The sequence below is a fragment of the Suncus etruscus genome, chromosome X, assembly GCF_024139225.1.
Source record: "Suncus etruscus isolate mSunEtr1 chromosome X, mSunEtr1.pri.cur, whole genome shotgun sequence".
NCBI classification, from domain to species: Eukaryota; Metazoa; Chordata; class Mammalia; order Eulipotyphla; family Soricidae; genus Suncus; species Suncus etruscus.
The window spans coordinates 128,736,315-128,757,180 of record NC_064868.1 but is presented as its reverse complement, the minus strand read 5'-3'; the positions used below and the strand labels follow the sequence as shown (position 1 = coordinate 128,757,180).

Sequence of the window (20,866 nt, the reverse complement as noted above, 5' to 3'; positions counted from 1 at the left end):
TAAATGAATTTTCATGAAGTACACTGTCACAAAGGTGTTCATGATTGAATTTCAGTTATACAAGGTACAACACCCAGACTTTCACCAGTGCATATTTCCAGCTAACTGTGTTCCTTTCTACCTTTCTCCCCCGCCTGCCTCTATGGCAGACGGTTTTTCTTGTCTGTCTGTCTGTCTGTCTGTCTGTCTGTCTGTCTGTCTGTCTGTGTCTGTCTATCTGCCTGTCTATCTGTCTGTCTGTCTGTCCGTCCGTCTGTCTGTCCGTCCATCTGTCTGTCCATATGTCTGTCTGTCTGTCTCTTCCTTTTTCCTCTTAGACACTGTGGTTTCTAGCTATCATTGCCATAGTGGTCCCTTTTCTACTCCAACTGTATCCCCCACTATTTGGGGCAAGCTTCCTACCAGAGACTGATTCTCCTGGTTCTCGTGTTTATTATTGCCTCGGGAATTATTACTAAACTGCCTTGCTTTTTTAAAAATCCCCACAGATGAGTGCAATCATGCTGTGTATCCCTCTCTTATCTCTTTTGCTCAGAATAATATTCTCCATGTCCATCCATTTATAAGCAAGTTTTATGACTTCATTTTCCCCAACAGCTGCATAGTATGCTAGTGTGTAGATGTTCCATCTTCAGTGTATCTTTCATCTTTCATTTTAATAGTGGGGTGTCTTTCAGTTGGGAACTTGGGCCAACTTCCTGAACTTGTCAGGAAGAGTGTTCCGTAACCTATGTATGTAGTTGTTGTGTGGTCTCCTGTGGGGCAAAACAAGGAAGTGGGAAGCACCCATTGCAACCTGTGAATTAATTACCTTTGTGGTCTCTGGCAAAGTGAGTCAAGATTTTCTTTCCTGTGGTCTCATGTTATTCCTTTTGGCGTTTTGGGCTACCACACTGCGCTCAGGGATCATGACTGGTTGTGCTCAGGGGACTAAACAGTGGAGCCAGGAAGTGAAACTAGGTTTAGTTGCATGCAGGGGCAAGTATTCTACCGACTCTACTGTGTGTCTCCAGTCATTCTTGCAAATATTTCATCTTTCACTTGGAATAATTGCAAAACTATAAAAAAATGAATAGGGGAGTAATTTTACTGAAATGGGTCTGTAACCTCTACCTAGAATCCTTCACAGAAAGATCTGATTTGTATCTTTGAGTGTGAAATGCATCTCATAGGGCTTATTTTTGCCAGTGTCTTCTTCTGGTTGGTGAGCTTTATTCATTTGTATTTGAAGTGATTTTGTGTTTGTTTTCAATATACGTTATAATGATTTTGTCCCACATATCCTGCATATGTGTCTATGTATTCAGTTGACATTTTGTGTAAGGTACCACTTTAAGTCTCATCATTATCTTCAATGTGTATACATGAATATTTTTCTTTGTGGTTACTATGGGAATATACTTAACATCCTAAAGTGATAATTGTGAACTTGTATTAGCTTCATTTCAGTAACAAAACTGTACATCCTTAGAGCTCTATTCCCACCCCTTTTATATTCATAGTACAGAATTTTCTTTATACAATATGTACAGAAAGCATAAACTAATAATAGTTTTTAAAAAGTTCACCAATCTCCAATATTTAGAAAACAATATATGGCATTACAAATTATAGATATAATATTTAGATAAGTAATTATGTTTTTAAAATGTGTTAGATTCTTTTTTATTAATATCTTTATTTAAACACCTTGATTACAAATATGATTGTGGTTGGGTTTCAGTCATGTCAAGAACACCCCCCTTCACCAGTGCAACATTCCTACCACCAATGTCCCAAGTCTCCCTCCTCCCCACCCAACCCTCGCCTGTACTCTAGACAGGCTTTCTATTTCCCTCGTACATTCTCATTATTAGGAGAGTTCAAAACATAGTTATTTCTCTAACTAAACTCATCCCTGTTTGTGGTGAGCTTCATGTCCTGAGCTGGACCTTCCAGCCGTCCTTTCTTTTGTCTCTGAGAATTACTGCAAAAATGTATTTTATTTTTCTTAAAACGAATACATGAGACTATTCTGCATCTATCTCTCTCCCTCTGACTTATTTCACTCAGCGTGACAGATTCTTAATTCACATAGAAAGCAAAAACAGCGTTACAAAATACTGTTAATACCAGACATAGTAGAGGGTAAGGTGTTTAACTTGCGTATTATACTGACCCTGGTTCCGCCCCTTCCTCTAAGCACTTCCAGGAATGATCCTTGATCAAAATTAATCCTTGAGCGCTATGTGGCCCAAACCCTGGTCCAAGTAATAAAATGAAGAAAAATGCCAGTTTTTGTCATTACACATGCATTTGTTTTAATTGAGATCTTTTAACCTCTATTTTATCCTTAGAGTTTCTGAAATTAGATCATTTAATTCTCCGAGATTCATTTTGCTGCATATTTTCTGCTTCCTCTTTATATCTGCTTTTGAATTTCCCTAGTGAAATTTTAGTTCATCTACTGTACTTTTTGTTCCACAATTTCTTTTTAAAAATATTTTTTTCATTTTATTAATCTTTTTATTTTCTTTCCACTTTCTATCTTTGTTATTTTTGGGTCACACTCAGAAGTATTCAGTGCTTACTCCTGGCAGGCTGGAGGATCGAACCTGAGCTACCCAACTGCAAGTTAGTTGCCCTCCCTGCTGTGCTATTACTCTAGCTTCCCTGCATTTTGATATGATTGTAGTATTTCTTTTTGTTACTCATTGTGAGTACTTTATATATTCTGGATACTAACTCTTTAACTGATCTATTAGAGTACAAATATATTTTCCCATTTAGTTAGCTTTCTTTCAGTTTTAGCCTGTATTTCTTTTGTCTTGCAGAAACTTGTTAATATTAGGTAGTTCCACTTTATCTCTTATTCTATTGGTGTTTCCAGTAGTATAATATTATTGAAGTCAATTGAGGTTCAAATATTAGAATATTCTTCCTATATTTTTTCACTGTCCTTTGTAGATTCTGCTTGGGTCTCAAGGTTTTTGATTTATTCTGAATTGACTTTGTGTAAGTTGTGAGATGGGGGTCCAGAATAAATTTCTTATATATGGTTATTCAGTTTTCCCAGTATCATTTGTTGAAGAGGCTATTGTTACTCCATTATGTTTTCAGGTCCTTGTCAAAAATTATCTGTCCATAAGTATGTGAATTTTGTCTTTGGGTATTCAATTCTGACCCATTATGCAAATAGTTTTTATTCCAGTACCATGCTGTTTTGATCACGATGGCTTTATAATACAGTCCCATGTTAGGTAATAAGATACCTCCCAGTTAGTTAGTTTGTATTATAGTGTGGTTATTCAGGGTCTCATTGAAATCCAACTTTATTAAATGGCAATTCTAGGTCCTGTAAGAAGGTTTGAATTTGGATGGTTGCATTGGATCTACACAATAGTTTAGGTAGGATAGTTCTTTTGACAATATTAAAAATTCCATTCTATGATAAAATACATCTTCTGATGAGAAAAGAGCTGATAGCATTTGCAACAACTAAGCCTAATTTGAAAGAATCACTAAAAAGACACCTATAAAAAGGCAAACTGACACTTGGATAAATAACTTGATTACACATACACATAAGAATGGCAATGCAACCCTTTATATCAATAGCATTTCCTTTTTTTTGGTTTTTGGGTCACACCCAGTAGTGCTCAGTGGTTACTCCTGGCTCTGTGCTCAGAAGTTGCTCCTGGCAAGCTTGGGGGACCATATGGGATTTCAGGATTTGAACTGTGGTTCGTCCTATAATGGCTGCATGCAAGGCAAACACATAACCACTGTGCTATTGCTCTGGCCCCATCAATAACATTTCTTAATGTCAATGGACTAAACTGTCCTAAAAATGGCATATAGTAACTGAATGGATCAGGAATGAAAATTTGTCTATTTATAGTTGCTTATTGATTATATATCTAAAATCCACAGGATAAATTACAGATTAAGAGTAAAAGGATGGATAATATCATACAAGCCAACGACAGACAAATAAAGTGGAGACAGCTATATTTATACCAGACCAAAGAGTATTTATTCAACATAAAGAAAGTACAGATAGGATGGACATTACTTATTGCTTACGGAACTCTACACCAAGAATTACTAACTGTGATCAATATTTATACACCAAATGAAGGGTCAGCAAAGTACATAAAGCTTCTATTTGCAAACGTAAAGAAACACATTGACAGAGACACAGTAGTAGTGGAAGACTATACTTTGGCAGTAGAGAGATCAATCACATGGAAAGTCAATAAAGAGATTAGAGACTTAAAGAAGGATCTATAAGAACTGGGCTGATTGGACATATACAGGGCTCTTCATTTTCCCAAAGAAGAATACACATTCTTTTCTAGTACAATGTTTTCCAAGATAGAATAATGATAGGCTAAAATGGAAACATATATAAATTTATAAATATAAAATATCCAAATTACATTAACACGAAAGTGAAAAATAAAAGTCAACTACTGAAAGAAGAAGGTGGGGAAAACCCCTATCACTTTGAAGCTGAGCAAAATACTACTGAACAACAACTGGATCAAAGAAGAAATAAAGTTGCCTTGAAGCTAATGAAGATTCAGGATATCTCAATTTATTGGATACAACAAAATCAATACTAAGGTAGATAATTCATAGCAATGCCAACTGACATTAAAAATAAAGAAAAACCCAAATCAGCAGCCAAACACACATCTCAAAATCTGTAGAAGCAAAAGTAAGTGAACCAAAAAGCACAGTAGAAGGATTGATGTTCAGTAAAATCTTGAGCAGAAATATCTAATCAATAATTCAAGAAAAGAATTTAAAGAATCAATGACTCCTGGAATAATATACAAGAAATAATAAACACGATAAATAAATCTTTTGGTAGATTCATGAATAAAAGGAAGAGAAAATGTCCAGATAAATTGAATCACAGATGAGATGGAAGAAATAACAACATATTCTTAAGAAATTAAAAACATGACGAGAGGTTACACGGATCAACTTTTTGCTCTTAAGCTGGAGAACCTAGAAGAAATGGATATCTGCTTAGAGTCATGTAATCTTCCAAAGCTGAATGAGGTAGGAAGCCTGAACAGGCCAATCCAAGTAAGGAAAATGAAACAGTAATCAAGAATCTGTCCAAGACCTAAAGTCCCAGTGCAGATTGGTTAATTCGTAAATTCTATCAAATTCTAGTCAAACCTTCAGAGAAGATCGACTGCCCTTAATTTTCTGCCCTTTAAAAGTTCTTCCAAAATATTGAAGACATTGGATTATGTCCTAATAACTCCTATGAGGTTAAAACTGCACTATTACCCCCATGCAGATAGGCTTCTATAAAAGAAAATTTCAGACCAAACCCTGGTGAACAACAATGCAAAAGTTCTTAACAAAATCTTAGCAAACCAAATCCAACACATATCAAAAAAAATTATACAACATGATCAAGCGGGATTCATCCAGAGGATGCAAGGCTGTTTCAGCATACAAATCAATTAACATAATATATCACATTAGTAACAGAAAAAATAAAAAAATCAAATGATTATATCAATTGATGCAGAGAAAGCTTTAGACAAGATCCAACATTCATTCATGATAAACCTTCAAACAGAGGTAGAAGGAATGTTTTTCAAGATACTAATAGCCGGGCCCGGAGAGATAGCACAGTGGCGTTTGCCTTGCAAGCAGCCGATCCAGGACCAAAGGTGGTTGGTGTGAATCCGGTGTCCCATATGGTCCCCCGGGCCTGCCAGGAGCTATTTCTGAGAAGACAGCCAGGAGGAACCCCTGAGCACGCTGGGTGTGGCCCAAAAACCAAAAAAAAAAAAAAGATACTAATAGCCATCTACAACAAGCCTACAGCCATTATCATTGTTAATGGTGAAAAACGAAAAGCATTCCTTCAGAGATTAGTTAAAAAGCAAGGAAGAATGCTAGCTCAACTTTTATTTAATAATATTCTAAGTACTGGTTAGAAAAGTACTGGTCAGGCAAGAAAAACCAAAAGATCCAAATTGGAAAAGAAGCTAGATTATTACTATTTTCAGATAATGTGATAGTATACATAGAATGTGTATGCTCTAGGATCCACAAATAAACTCTTAGAAGTAGTAAAACAGTACATCAAAGTAGCTAGCTAAGTCAGTACACAAAAATCAGTTGCATGCTTATAGACAAAGAATGAATCAGAGGAGAAAGAGATCAAAATGTCATTTCAAAGAGCATCCCAAACCATCAATACTTAGCAATCGACTTCTACAAAGTTGTGGGAGATCTACGCCATGAAAATGTAATCACTTAAGAAAGAGGTAGAAGAAAATATTAGGAAATGGTAAACTACCCTGTCACTTGGAGTCTGTAAGGGACCATTTGCCAAAATGCAGCCCCAGGAAAAGGGGTTTAGAGCAGGGTCGTCAAGGAAAATAGCAAGCCAAGACACTCACTTGATAGAACGCATGGAGATGGGATGGCTTCAGACTCATGGTCCTCTATCTGGTGTCTCTCTTCAGTAAGCACCTCAGTTCAGAACCTGGCAGGGGTGGTGGGTGATGGGATGGAGGTAGACATTGAAGGATGACTGAGGAATGGCCTCTCTTGAACTAGTCCAATGCCGGGTCTTTTACATGTAAATAATGCATGGCTGCAAGTGTGCTGACGCTCTGGGCTACAACAGTTCCTCTTTTGGGGCAAATGCAGGATGTAATCTAACCCTAGTCCAACTTTCATTGCTGCCCAGTAATCATCCTGCTTCTTCGTAATCTGAGTTCAAGAAAAACCAGGCCAAGGGTTTGTTACGGTCAAACTCCATCGTTTTTGTCTGTCTAGGTACCGTAGGTGAGTGAGAGGATCCAGTATGTGTCCTCTGATCATGCAAGTGTTCTTGGAGGACCTTGTTTTGAAGATATGACTACTGTAAAAGAAAAAAGAAAAATTGAATTGAGGAACTGAAAATTTAAAACCTCTGCAAGTTGCATCATCTGAGGAAGAAGGGCTTTTTTAATTTAAGTTCTCCCACATCCCTCTGTTGGTATTGGATAGAATAGGGGGCCACACACACTTGGTTGTGGAACATTTACTTGTGATGCTTCCTGGGGAGGGGCTCAAATATTCTTTTATTATTGAAGAGCAGATTGGGCCCATACCCAGTGTTGCTCGGTGCCTATTCTTGGCTCAATCCCTAGGGTTCAGCTGCTTTTCTACGCAAGCACCTCAAGCCCTGTTCTCTATCTGTACCCCCATTTTTCATTGAATTGTGGTGCTTACATACCTGCTCCCCTGAGCTTACACTTCTTTCTTTGTGATGCTCACACACATTCTGGTAGAACTTTCTGTGTTGTACTGTACACACGTGTTCATCGGGGTAGAACTCTGGATGGTATTGCTCATAGTTTGATTTGCATGACTTGCTGAGGTCATACCCTTTTGTTGCACTACTCACATTCCCCTGTGTGCTGTGGACTGGAAACTGTATGTGGTTCTGAAATTACAGAATACATTCCTGGTTATACATGTCAAAATGGTGACATTACTAAGGATTGAATAATTTATGGTCTCACACTTGCTGAGGAATCACTTAGCCTCTTAATCCTGTCTGGCTCTAGGGTGAAATAGGAGGAGGACTTCATTTTGGTTTTTTTGGGGGGCGGGGAAACACCTGGGGTGTAAACCTCAGGGATTTACTCTAGTTCTAATTTTAGGAATCACTCCTGGCAGTGCTCAGGGGAACCATATGGGATGCGGGGAATCAAACCAGATTCAGCTACATGCAAATCAAACTCCCTACCCACTATACTGTCTCTCCAGGCCCCTGCAGGGGGGACAAAATTTTAACCAAAGAGTTTTGGATACAGCAGTTCTTGTTTATACCTTCTCTGATAAGCAAAAATAAGAGCATGGATCTGTAATTTCAGTGGACAGAAACACATTGCCCCCTCTGGATCTCCAAATGGTGTAAAATTGCTCTAAGATCTTGTGCTGCTGCTCTCACTGGTGGTTGGAGGCTTGGTAGCTCTTTTTGAACCATGGTCTATAATTATCTATAATTATATATACATATATAATTAACCACAAGTTTCTGGCCAAGTTCTTTCCTGGAAGTTCCAAGCCTGTAACAGACTCAATAGTTCAAAGTCATTATATCAGAAAGATTCTGCTTGTGCAATTGTTTACTTGGTGGGGAGATAGAATCCTGCTGCTATTTTAAGTTTTAAAACAAATATGTTACCATAACTATTATCAAAATGGGAGTATGGTATAGTTAGATCATTTCCAAAAACTAATAAATACTATTTGTTTTCACATTCACCATCCACAAACCCTAATAACTCTTGATCAGTTCTACTTCACTCTAGTTTTGTTCTTTAAATAATATATAGGGACAGGAGTAAAAGGACAGGAGACAAAGCTTGATCTCTGGCATCCCATGTGGTCCCTGAGAATTAATTCCTGAGTGCAGAGCCAGGGTTAACCTCTGAGCATTGCTGGGCATGGGTGCAAAGCACTTATAGTGTTTGCCTTGCATGCAACTTACCTGGGACCAACCCAGGTTTGATCCCTGACATCCTATATGGTCCCTCCCAGTCTGCCAGGAGCAATTTCTGAGTGCAGAGCCAGGAGTTGTCCTTGAATGCTGATGGGTGTAGCCCCAAAACCAAATAAACAAAAAGTACATACTGGGATTGGTGAGATACTCTAGCTGGCACAATGCTTGCCTTGTATACAGGCAACCAAGCTTAATCTCTAACACAAACCAATATGGTCCAACAAACCCAGCCAGGAGTAATTCCAGAGCACAGAGTTATGTGTGCTGTTGAGCACTATAATGTAACCCCAAAACAAAAAGGATGCATATAAATGGAACCCTACAATCTGTTTTATGTTTTGAAGACCTTCTTTGTTTATTTAGCATAATGTTTTTAAGGTTCATTAATTGTTGCTTATACCACTCATTCACTCATTATTTTTATTGCTTACTGACTTTCTGAATTATATATGTACCACTATTTATCCATTTTCCTATAGAAGACATTGAGACTGATTCTAGATTTTTGTCAATTGTGAATAGACTTGCTGTGAAATTATGTATAATAGTTTTACATTTACTTAAAGATTCATCTCAGAGTTACATTATTGAATCAAAATGATGAGAATTTTTAAATTTTAAAACTTTTAAAGCTTAATTTTGCTTGTATTTGTTTGGGGGCCAGGTCCAGCAGTACTCAGCTACTCCCAATTTAGTGCTCAAGAAATCATGCAGGGCTGCATATTCTAACCCAGGGTTCCCTACAGCAATTTGCATAATTTCCCTACTCAAGGTTTAAAACTCTGTAAGAAACCAGACGTTTTCAAATGGTTTTTGTTTATTCTTTTTTGAGACACACTGACTTAGGGTTTAACCATCCAGGAATAAGGAGACTATATGATGCTGGGGATTGTATCCAGTTAGGCCTCTTGCTAATAAGGCAATTTTTCCAGTGAAAGAACTGGGAAAAGTGATTTTATGTTTCACATTTTCACCAGAAGTTTTTGTTTTTGCTGATGCTCAGAGGTTCCCCCTGACTCTGTACTCAGGGGTCACTCCTCACTGAGCTGAGGGGGGACATATGGGGTGTCAGAGATCAGTGATTTGGCTGTATTTAAGGCTTTACTATTGCTCAGACCCTCCACCAGCAAAATTAAGAAGGTTCAGTTTCTCATGTTCTTTTCTACATTTGTAATGCCAGCATTTTCATTGGAGAGATCCTAGTAAGTAAGGAGTTGCATGTTACTGTGGTTTCACTTTGCATTTGCCTAGTGATATGATACATCTTTCTATGTGATCCTTTGCCATATTTAAGTCATCTTTTGGTGAGGTATCAAAGCAACTATACTAAGCCACTTTTACACTGCATTGTTTTCTTACCGATGTCTGTACGTAGCTCATTATATTCTGGATAGTTCTTTGTCGGGCATGTGACTTGCAAATATTTTATCCCCCCTATAGCTTCCTTTGAAATTTCTTCAAAATGTCTTCATAGCACAGAGATTTTCGGTTTATTAGTTTTTGATGTAAGAATTACAAACTGTTTAAGTAGAGATCATGGAAGTGTTTTATATTAGATGTTCTATATTATTATTATTATATTATCATTATTATTATTATTAGAAGCAGTATGCTCTACTGCTTGCACCATCGCTCTAGCCCCTGAATATCACTTTCTTATTATATTAAATGTCTCATTAGATTCTGCACATATTTGGGGCCAGAGCGCTGGTGCAGCAGTAGGGCATTTGCCTTGCACACAGCTGACACAGGATGGACCACGGTTCAATCCCCCTGACATCCCATATGGTCCCCAAGACAGGAGCAATTTTAAAGTGCATAGCCAGAAGTAACCCGAGTGTGGCCCAAAAACTGAAAAAAAAAAAAAAAGAAAAAGAAAAAACCCCTAAAGACTCCACAAAAATCTTCTATAAATAATAAACAAATAGAGTAACAAAATTAATACAAAAAATCCTATACACAAATAGTTAACTAGAAGAAAAGTAAATTAAAGAAAGTACTATGTTCTTCAAACTAGTACCATAAACAATCAGATACCTGGAAATCAACTTATCAAGGGAGGTCAAAGACTTACCCAGTGAAAATATTAAGAGAAATGGAAAGACATTTCCTATTCATGGATAGAAAGTGAACCTTGTTATAAATGGCCATTTTATGCAAAATAATACACAGATTCAATACAATAGCCGATAATATTTTAATGAATTTTCAAAGACAAGGAATAAACCCTGCTAAATTTGTGTGGAACCATAAAACATCCTGAATAGCCAAAGTAATCATGAGAAAATGAAAGCAGGTTGGAAGAATCACATTTCCCACATTTGAACTATACCAAAAAGCTATAATTAACAAAATGGCATGGTACTTGACTATAGATTTATCTGTAGATGAATGGAACAGAATTGAGGTCCTGAGTTAAACTTAGATATATGGCCAGCTAATTTATGACAAAAGAACTAAGTATATAAGGTGGAATAGAGAAAATAAAATATCTTTAACAAATGTTGTTTTGAAATTTATTACTCACATGTAAAAAACATTTAACTAGACCAGTACTAGACTCCCTTCACAAAAGTAAACTCAAAGTAAATGAAAAATCTTGAGGTTAGACAATAATTCATAAAATTCATTAAAACATAGTAGAAATTGATCATAGAGGTATAATCACTGAGATGATATGAAATGATAGTACCAAATACAACTAGAAGAAAAATAAACAATGGTACTGCATAAAATGTAAAAGCTTCTAGACAGTGAAAGAAGCTCAAACTCTCATTAAAAGATAACCTGAAAACTGCAAGAAATATCTGCACAAAGTACAGTAGGTAAAGTGGTATATCCAGTATCTATATAAGGCACTCACAAAACTCAATAATAAAAAGTACAACCACCATAACAGTCAGTGGGGCAAGGAGCTGAGCAGGCACTTACTGAAAGAAGGCATGGATCAACAAACAGGCATATCAAAAAATGCTCATTGTCCTAGGAAATGTGAATATAAACACAAATGAGATATTCTTTCATGCTTATAAGAATGGCTCATATTCAAAATTCTGGAAAGAGTTATTGTGGTGAGAAATATCTCTCATCCACTCTTGGGAATGTCATCTTGTTCAGTCTTCACGGGAAGCAATATAGTGGTCTATAGCAAAATAGTATTAGAACTACCATATGACCTAGTGTACCCCCTCTTAGCTTCATCATTGAACACAAAAACATTAATTTGAAAAAATATATGCACGTCTATTTTCATCATTGCACTTAATACAATAACCAATATATAGTAACAACCCAAATGTTGAACTACAGATAAATGGAATAAGAAGTTGTATATATGCTCAATGGAATAAGAGCAAACTCATACAACTTGCAACTGCATGGATAGAACCAGAGGATATAATTCTGAACAAAATCAAAAGGAAAGGGATAGAGAATATTCTTTCTCATATGTTGAGCTAAAGATAGTTACAAAGGTCCAGAGGCAATCTAATGAGAGAACCCTTACAAACATTTGAGTTGGGTAAGGGTTTGAGGAGTAATTGGTGTTTCTGCCCTTAGGAAGGAGTGGGGGAGCACTGGTGGTATGTATAGTGTTGGAATTATGTGCATTAAAATAGTACTGACTGCATTGTAAACCAACGACTGAATTAAAATGTTTTTTGAATATTTCTGTCAAGGAGGCATCCTGGATGTGGAAAGGAGCTTGGGGGAACTGGTAGAGGGAAGTTTACAGTGATGATGGTATTGGTATTCAAACTTTTAATACTTGAAACTCAGTTATGATTGACTTTGTAAGTCACAATGTCTTAGTAAATATTAAAACAACAACAGTAAAAAATAAAGAGCCCACAATTTTGGTTTGATATCTCAAAATGTTGTTCAGTAGAAATGTAATTGATGTCTCTGTGTTGCCCTTCTAATTCTGCAATATTGCTGACTAAAACTAGACATTAGTTCTAGGAACTTCTTGCACATTACTATGTGATGTCTATATATCTGTTCATACATTTGTGAGTAAAGACAATTTTATTACTTTCTTTTCAATCTCTAATGTTTTTGTTCTTTACTGCACTAAAGAAGACTAGTTGTGTGATGTTGAATTTGCTGCAAGTTAAAGCACCCTTGCCTAATTCCTGACGCTAGTAGATGTATGCACGTATGGGCAGGGGATGGTAATTCAGTCTTTCCTGTTCAGTATGATTTTGTGTTGCCTATTTTAGATGCTCTTCATTAAGCTGAGAAAGCACCTTACTATTCCTACTTCATTAGAGTTGTTTTAAATCTGAACAAATGCTGTGTTTTGACAGTGGCTTCTTTGATATGATCTTGTACTTTTTATTTTTTCTCTAATTGATGGATTGATCTCATAATAAAACTTCAGTTATTGAATCAACCTTCTATTATCAGGATAAAGCTCACTTAGTTGGAAATTATTCTTTTAATATTGCTAATATTTTACTTAGAAATTCTGTGTGTGTTTATGAGTAATTTGTTCCTTTTCCTTGTTTTTGTAATTTTAAAAATTATGACAGATAATAGACATAAATGAGTTGAAAGATGTTCTATTACATTCTAATATTCGGTAGAATTAATCACTTGAACTCATCTGAGTCTAGCGATTTCTTATTCAGATGATCTTAATTTTGAATTCATTTTCTTTAATAGGTCTTCTTAGATCTTTTTCATCTTGGTCAATTTCTTGCAGTTTTAATTTTAGAGGAAAATTTTTCCATTTCATACAGATAGTTTTTATCCTCAGAGAAATGTCCATAGTATTTCCTTTTTATTTTAATTCCTGAAAGTGTATACTAATGTCCCTCTTTTTTATGTTGTTAATGTTGATAATTTGTCGTCTCTTTCTCTTAAAGTATCTTATTCTTCCTAGAGATTTATCTGTTTATTGACTTTTTCTTTTTTTAATTGATTGAATTATTTTGAGACTCAAAAGTTGTTTATGATAGAGTTTCAGTCCTACACTTCCACCCCTACAAGTCCACCCCTCCACCAGTGTCTCATTTCCCTCCTGTCTCCCAGCCTGCCAGTATGGCAGACACTTTAAAAATTGTTTAAGACATTTTTTATTTACAAAGCTATTCATAATTGAGTTTTAGACATATAATGTTTCAATACCAATCCTACCACCTGTGCCAACTTCCCTCCATCAGTGTTCCCAGAGTCCATTCCATATATCACTCCTCCCTCCAACGTGCCATCTTAGCCTTAACCAGCACCTTTTTAAGTTTGTTGTTAGAGTAGAGTCTCATGATATCAGTTTTGTTAACTCTGTGGTTTGGGTATATACTTCTGTTCTTCCTTAACACCAGCGATGTCCTTGAATCCCCTTGACCCTGTCCCATGTTATTTTACACCTGGCTTTCTCTCCCTACACTCTTTCCTTCCTTCTTCTCACTGTATTTGGGGTCCAAGACTGTTACAGGCTACTTCCATTAAACCATTGAATTCCCTCATGCAGTTATTTTAAATATCACATATAACTGATAACCTACATTTATTCTTCTTCTGGCTTATCATGCCGTCTTCCAGTTCCATCTATGTTATAGCAAATTGCATGATAGCATCATTGCATATAGCTGTGATATTTTATATATGTTCCACAGTATATATGTACCACATCTTCATGATCCACTCATCTGTTCTTGAATATCTAGTATGATTCCAACTCTTAGACTTGCATTTAGTGCTGCAATGAATATTGTTGTGCCTAAGTCTTATTGAATGCATGTTTTTCTTTCATGGATATAAATACCCAAAATTGAAATTGCTGGGGCATATGTCAGCTCTCTTTTGTGTTTACTGCTAACCCTCCATATTTATTTCCATAGGAGTAGAAACAGACAAACTGATGGGTGCATCAGTTAGCTTCTTTTTAAAAACATCCCCTCCAACATAGATTGTTCCCAGTAAATTTTGATATGCACCATTTTCATACATATAAGATGATATATTTTTGTGAATTAGATTTGTATTTCCTTAATGATAGTGATGATGAACATTTTTCCATGTTCCTATTGATCTTGGTCAGAGAGGTTCATTTCATCTCCTCATTTTAATGGTGTTTTATTATTTTGAAGGGTTAACATTTGTGAGTATTTTGGATATTCTAGATATCAATCCTTTATCTGCTGTGTTGAGTGCAGATATTTTATCCTACTCAGTTAGCTGTCTTTTAGTTTTAGTCTATGTTTCTTTTGCCATATAGAATTTTATTAGTTTGATACAATTCCTTTTATTTAGTTTCAATTCTGTAGCCTTTGCCATTGGCATATATCATTGAAAACTCATTTGAGGTCTTGAAGCATTCTGCCTATGTTTTCCTCAATCTACTTTATAAAGTCAGGTCTGATCTCAAGGTATTTGACCTACTTTTGTGTAAGGTGTGAGATATGGATCCAGTTCTTATTTCTTATTGTGTTTATCCACTTGTCCTAACAGAATTTGTTGAAGAGTCTGTCTTCATTCCATTTTATATTATTGGCTCCTTTGTCAAACAGTAGTTGGGGACTGTTGTCAGATAGTCTGTTCTCTGTCTTTCTTCCAATACCCTGTTTTGATCACTATTGTAGTACAGATTCAAATTAGGTAATAAGATGTATGGCATATTCTTTTTTTTCTTTTCCTGTTGCATTTTTCAAATACAAAGTCTTGGATTCATTTACTTCTGTTCTTTTTTCTTTAAAAAATTAAATCTGTTTATTGTTATGAAACTATGTAGTACATTGCAAAGGAAAAAGGATGTAACAATACAATATTGACCATCTGATTTATTTATTAATGGACTGCCTATATTTATTTTATTTTTAAAATATAATTTACTTTATTTAAAGGCCATGTATCACACAGTTGACATAATTGATTATCCTACATTTGTTTCCAGGTAATGAAGGAAAAATTATTAAAAACAAAAGAAAGGAAAAAGAAGAAAAAAAGAATACATCAACAAGAAAACTTGTGAAAATTATTGCTTCTCATAATGAGGTCTTTTAAGTCATTGTTAGAATGTTAAGCAAGCTCTTATTGCTAGTTGGCGCTTTAGTTTCTGAAAATCAGGTGACTTCAGTTACATATTGGCCTCTAAATTGGTGTGATATTACGGGGATGACTGTTTAAAAAATGGAGCGCATTCTCTAGGAATTCTATGCACTGTTGCTGATATTGTGGCTTTCGTGGGGCTGTTTCAGCTGCCAGGGTAAGGGATGGTTGCAGCAGATGTGATTTTAGCAGGACAGGAACTTGGCCTTTGTTCTCCTCCTGAGATTTCCAGCTTTCAGCTACATGGCCAGTGTACATCTCTTTTACTTCTCTTTCAGAAACAGGAAGTTTGTGGAGCTGGCCAAATTAATTTCTGTTCTTTATCTTTCTTCTTATTGCTTTTGGGTTTATTTTGCTCTTATTTTTTTCTGGACTGTTTAAGGTAGAATGATGCAAGTCAGCCCCTGAAGAGGTTGACTGATGGAGGGATGGACGATGAGGCCTTTCTCCTCCAGCTCGGACCACCTTCTGTTACCCTGTTCAGTCAGCGGTTCTGCAGGAAGAAAGCCAACAGGCAGTCAGGCTTCCGAAGAAAACAGCTCTTTATTCCGTGAGGAGGCCGAAGCCAAAAGGCCTAAGAATAGGTCCAGGACAAAAAGCCTCTCGCCTTCCACAGACCCTTGTTTTTATGCCCCAGAATCAGGTACCACCCAATGGTGGGATTAGGTACCACCCAATGGTGGGATTAGGTACCACCCAATAGTGGGAGCAGAATCAGGTACCACCCTAGGGTGGGGGCAGAATGCCAGGTCACACCTTAGGGTAGGGCACAATCACCAATCAGGGTAGGGTCAGTAACATAATAATCCCATTCAAATGTTTACATACACAACAGTAGAAATTTGGAATGTTGATTTTTTTCATTTTAAAATAATTTGGACCACATCTGGCAGTGTTCAAGGCTAATTGTTAGGTCTACACTCAATAATCACTCCTAGAAGGCTCAGGGCATCTTATGGCTAGCTGAGTATTGTATCTTGGTTGGTTGGATACAAGACACATTCCTACCCATTGTACTATTGCCCTGATCCCTGGAATTCTTATTTAAGACTATTTTCTTTATACATTTTATTTGTAAGAATGTATATATTTTTATGTTTTGGGTCCAGTACAATAAATATAAAATGCCAAACATATATATCCACATATCTTAGCACTGCTAGGTGTGGGGCCACATACAGCAATAAACCAGGCTTACTCCTGGCTCTGTGCTCAGAAAACAATCCTGGTGGGGCTCATGAGACCAAGTGGGAGGTTGGAGAGCCAACCTGGGTCAGCTATCTGCAAGGCAAGTGCCTTAGTCACGGTACTAGCTCACCAGCTCCATGATCAACATATTTTATTACTTGTTTTGAAAATTCATTTATTTCGAATTTGCCTTTCCATCCACTCACTCATTGAATGTAAGATGACACCCAGCTATCAACCCCAAACAAAGGTGTCCCCACAACTTGCCCCTTCCTTAAACCTCTTCCTTTGACATATAAAAGACCACTGGATAGGTACTTTTGTTTCTCTACCTTCCCCTTCCAACTGGATAGGTATTGGTATAATAAAATAAGTCAATGTTGGCTGGATGCTCAGAGACACCACAAGGAAGAAGCCACACAAAGCCACTCTAAAAGCCACTGACTTCTTAACTTTCCTGACTGGCTTGGCGTATTTTTTTTTGCTGCTACCCTTCTCCTTCAGACTTGGCTGTGTGGTTATGTGGGGTTTAGAAATACAATGCTTGGGGTGATCTCACAACTCATGGATTTCTATTTTATAATTGACCTTCTCCTCTCTTTTATGTATTTTTGTTTTGGGTTGTAACCAAGTGTTAGATTAGAAGATTAGTCTTTTGGGGGCCAGAGCAGTAGTGCAAGTGGTTAGGCATCTGCCTTGCCTGAGCTAGCCTTGGACAGACCACAGTTTGATCCCCCGGCATCCCATATGGTCCCCCAAGCCAAGAGCGATTTCTGAACGCATAGCCAGGAATAACCCCTGAGTGTCACCAGGTGTGTCCCCCAAAAAAGATTAGTCTTTTTGTGAAGGTTTTTTTTAACTATAGCCACTAGTTCCCAGGGCTTACTCCTTACTTTGTGCTCAGATATTAGTTCTGCCAATGCTTCGGGAACTGTATATGATGCTGGGGACTGAACCCAGGTCAACCATGTGCAAGGCAAACATCCTACCTACTGTACTGTCTCTATCTAGCTCTGTTGTGAAAAATTTTAAATACTTTTTGGAGGGAAGGGTTTCTGGGACCACAAATGGTGATCAGGGGACATATATGGTATTGGGGTCAAACCTGGGTTGGCTACGTGCAACAGAAGTGTTCTACCACTGTATTACCTCTCTTACCCTTCATGATTTGTTAATATGTTATAATATCCACTTGTATTTCCTTAAAAAACATAATAATATTTTCTATGTTTTTCATGCTTATGATGTCTAATGACCTTTATTCAATTCACATATCTAATTGAAAGTTGGCTGACATGTCTTAAGCACTTTACCGTCATTTTGCATGATCTTAACTTATGAAATTTTCTCACTAGCTAGCCATTCAATCAAGTAGTTATTTTCTTAGGTTTATTTTAAATAAATTTTCTAGAGTTATATGGGCAACAAGTGGTAGTCCTAGGATTCAAATATAAATTTAGTTCTAAACCCCAAATTCTTTTCTATTAAACTGTATTTTCTCTAATTAATTTTTACCTTTCCTGTAAGTTACTTTCTTGAAGATATATACTGCGTTTTACTTAAGCTGACCTTCCTTTTTTCCTTCTCATGCATAAGAAAATGTTAGACACATGGATGATTTGTTTTGTCGAACTAAACTCAATTATGTTACATGACCTTGAAGAAAATCAAACCCATGATGCTTGACATATTAGCCTATGTTTTTACCAAGTAAGCTAACTGAACTCATATCCTACATAAAGCAAAGTAAAAGCAGAAAAAATTCTTTGAAAATGGTCATGGCAAAATCTTTGAGCTGGTCAAAGGGAGTTATTTATACGTATGACAAATTGAATAGGACTCCATCTCCAGGCCATGATTTCTGATTCTGGCCTTCAGTTTTGTTGCTTTCTTTGGTTTCCTTTTTCATATCTTGGTTTTTTTCCTGTTTCAAAGTCTTTTTTTAATATAATTTTTATTTTAATCATAGTGGCTTACATATAGTTGACAATAATATTTTAGGTACATATTAACAAAATCAGGGGAATTCCCATCACCTAATATTCCTCCTTCCACCTCCATTCCCTTCCACCTCCGTTCCCTTCCTGCCTCCCATATCCTCCTCCCTCACCCCCGGGGCTGCTAGAGTAACTGGTCCCCTCTGTGCCTGGCTTACTACTTAGTGGTCTTACACCTGTTTGGTCTTGGTACCTCCCTTATCCCCCCCCTCTTTCGGAGGCGGGACTAGATAGTTCAAGTTATGTGGTTTTGTTTGAAGAAGAGAAAAGTAATAACCTGGAGAAAAGAAAAAGAAAAAAAGAATCCAATATTCCGGAAGTGGGCGGAGTCCTTAGAGGCTTTTATCCTTGGTTTGAGAGACAAAGGGGAAAAAGAAGGTTTTTTAAATAATATACTTCAGCTCTTTCATATGATATTGTTCCACATTCCCTTTTCATTTGAGACTTTAGGTAAATCTCTCAGCAATTATTTATTAAGCACTTCTATGTGTTTTACTGTGTATCACATAAATATTATGTGTTTGGGTGTATATATATTCACTTCTTATAATAATTCTATGAATTAAGTACCATGATTTACCTTGTACAGATGAAGGAATTATCACTGGATTTCTTTTGATCTATTCTTCATTTCTTACACCCAGTAAAAACCTGGGTGGCAGGCTTGAGGTGAATATAAAATGTAAATCAAAGTCTGCCTCTGATAAAGGCAGTTGCTTAGATGTTGGGTTGTGGTATGGGACAGTGTAATGATGAAATTAGGGAAAGTTTTGCCAGAAAAACACACATGGAGTTTCATTTTCTACCTAGCCTAAAGTGTGCCCAATCCCCATACCTCATTATCTCCCTCTCACCTCTCTCACACACAGAATATGTATAGTGTTCATTTCATGAATTTGAAACAGGTCACAGCCTGGCATTTGGTGAGACCTGTGACTTTTTCCTCTGTTGTTTATTATTTGTGTGATCTTGAGGAAGTCACTAAATCACTTAGAACTTTTGTTCTCTTACTATGAATCAAAGAAGATGGCAACAATTTTAATAAAAACTGAAGGATTACAGAAGACACGGTTCAATCCTTACTCTAGTATTTGGGATAAAAACTATATAAGACGTACTAATTATTTTGCCATTGTTCATTTGCGATCTCCAGTGTTATTTTAGAGCCACACCTGGGGAAACTATGTGGCTATTTTCGATTTTGTGCTCAGTGCACAGTGGGAATTTCTGGAAGTACTCAGGGACCCATATACAGTTCCTGGGTATGGACGGGGGTTGACCACATGAAAGGCAAACACCTTACACCCTGTATTATATCTCTGAGACTCCTGAAATCCCCTGATGATAATGATGTATGTATATATACATATGTACTTGTATATATGATATGTATGTATGCATACATATGTTTATGATATATGTATAATATTTATTATATATATGATAGAAGAGAATCTTGTATCATCTGAGTGATACAAAAGTGAAATGTATAGGAGGTTTTCAAGGTGCCAACTAATTTCCCAGTAATGGTTTTGAAGAAGCCCAAGATTAGAGCATCTGTGAGAGTAGCTATTTCAGAGCAAGCATAAAAGAGCCACAGAGAGCAATCCAGTGAGTGAATGACTGGGAGTGTTTTTAACAAGGCTTTTCTTTTTCTGTTTGTTTCCTTTTGATTTTGCAACAACAAAGCCTATTACTTAAAACCAATCAAAGAAAGTGTGGAAGGCTGCCAGCTGTGCCTGCTCTATCTCCTGCAACAGCCCCTCCCCCGAAATACTTACAAATAAAAATTCCACAAAAATACACAAGAAATACACATGAAAAAATGCTTCACATCACTAATCATTGGGGAGAAGCAAATCAAAACAACATTGAGGTGCCATCTCACTCCACAGATACTGGCACACATCACAAAGAACAATCAGTGCTGGCGGGATGTGGTGAGAAAGGAACTCTCATTCACTGTTGGTGGGAAGGTCGTTTAGTCTGACATTTATGGAAAATAATATCGATATTCCTCAAAAAACTGATTCCATATGATTCAACCACTCCTAGGGATATAACCAAAGAATATAAAAACACAATCCTAAAATGTCTTCTGCACACCTATATT

At 36.7% G+C, this 20,866-nt stretch overlaps 1 protein-coding gene across 1 annotated transcript in view; it reads left to right on the top strand.

The window, feature by feature from the left end:
* Nucleotides 1-20,866, top strand: part of TMEM164 (transmembrane protein 164) — a 229,728-nt gene that overhangs the window by 110,444 nt on the left and 98,418 nt on the right. The window lies entirely within an intron of this gene.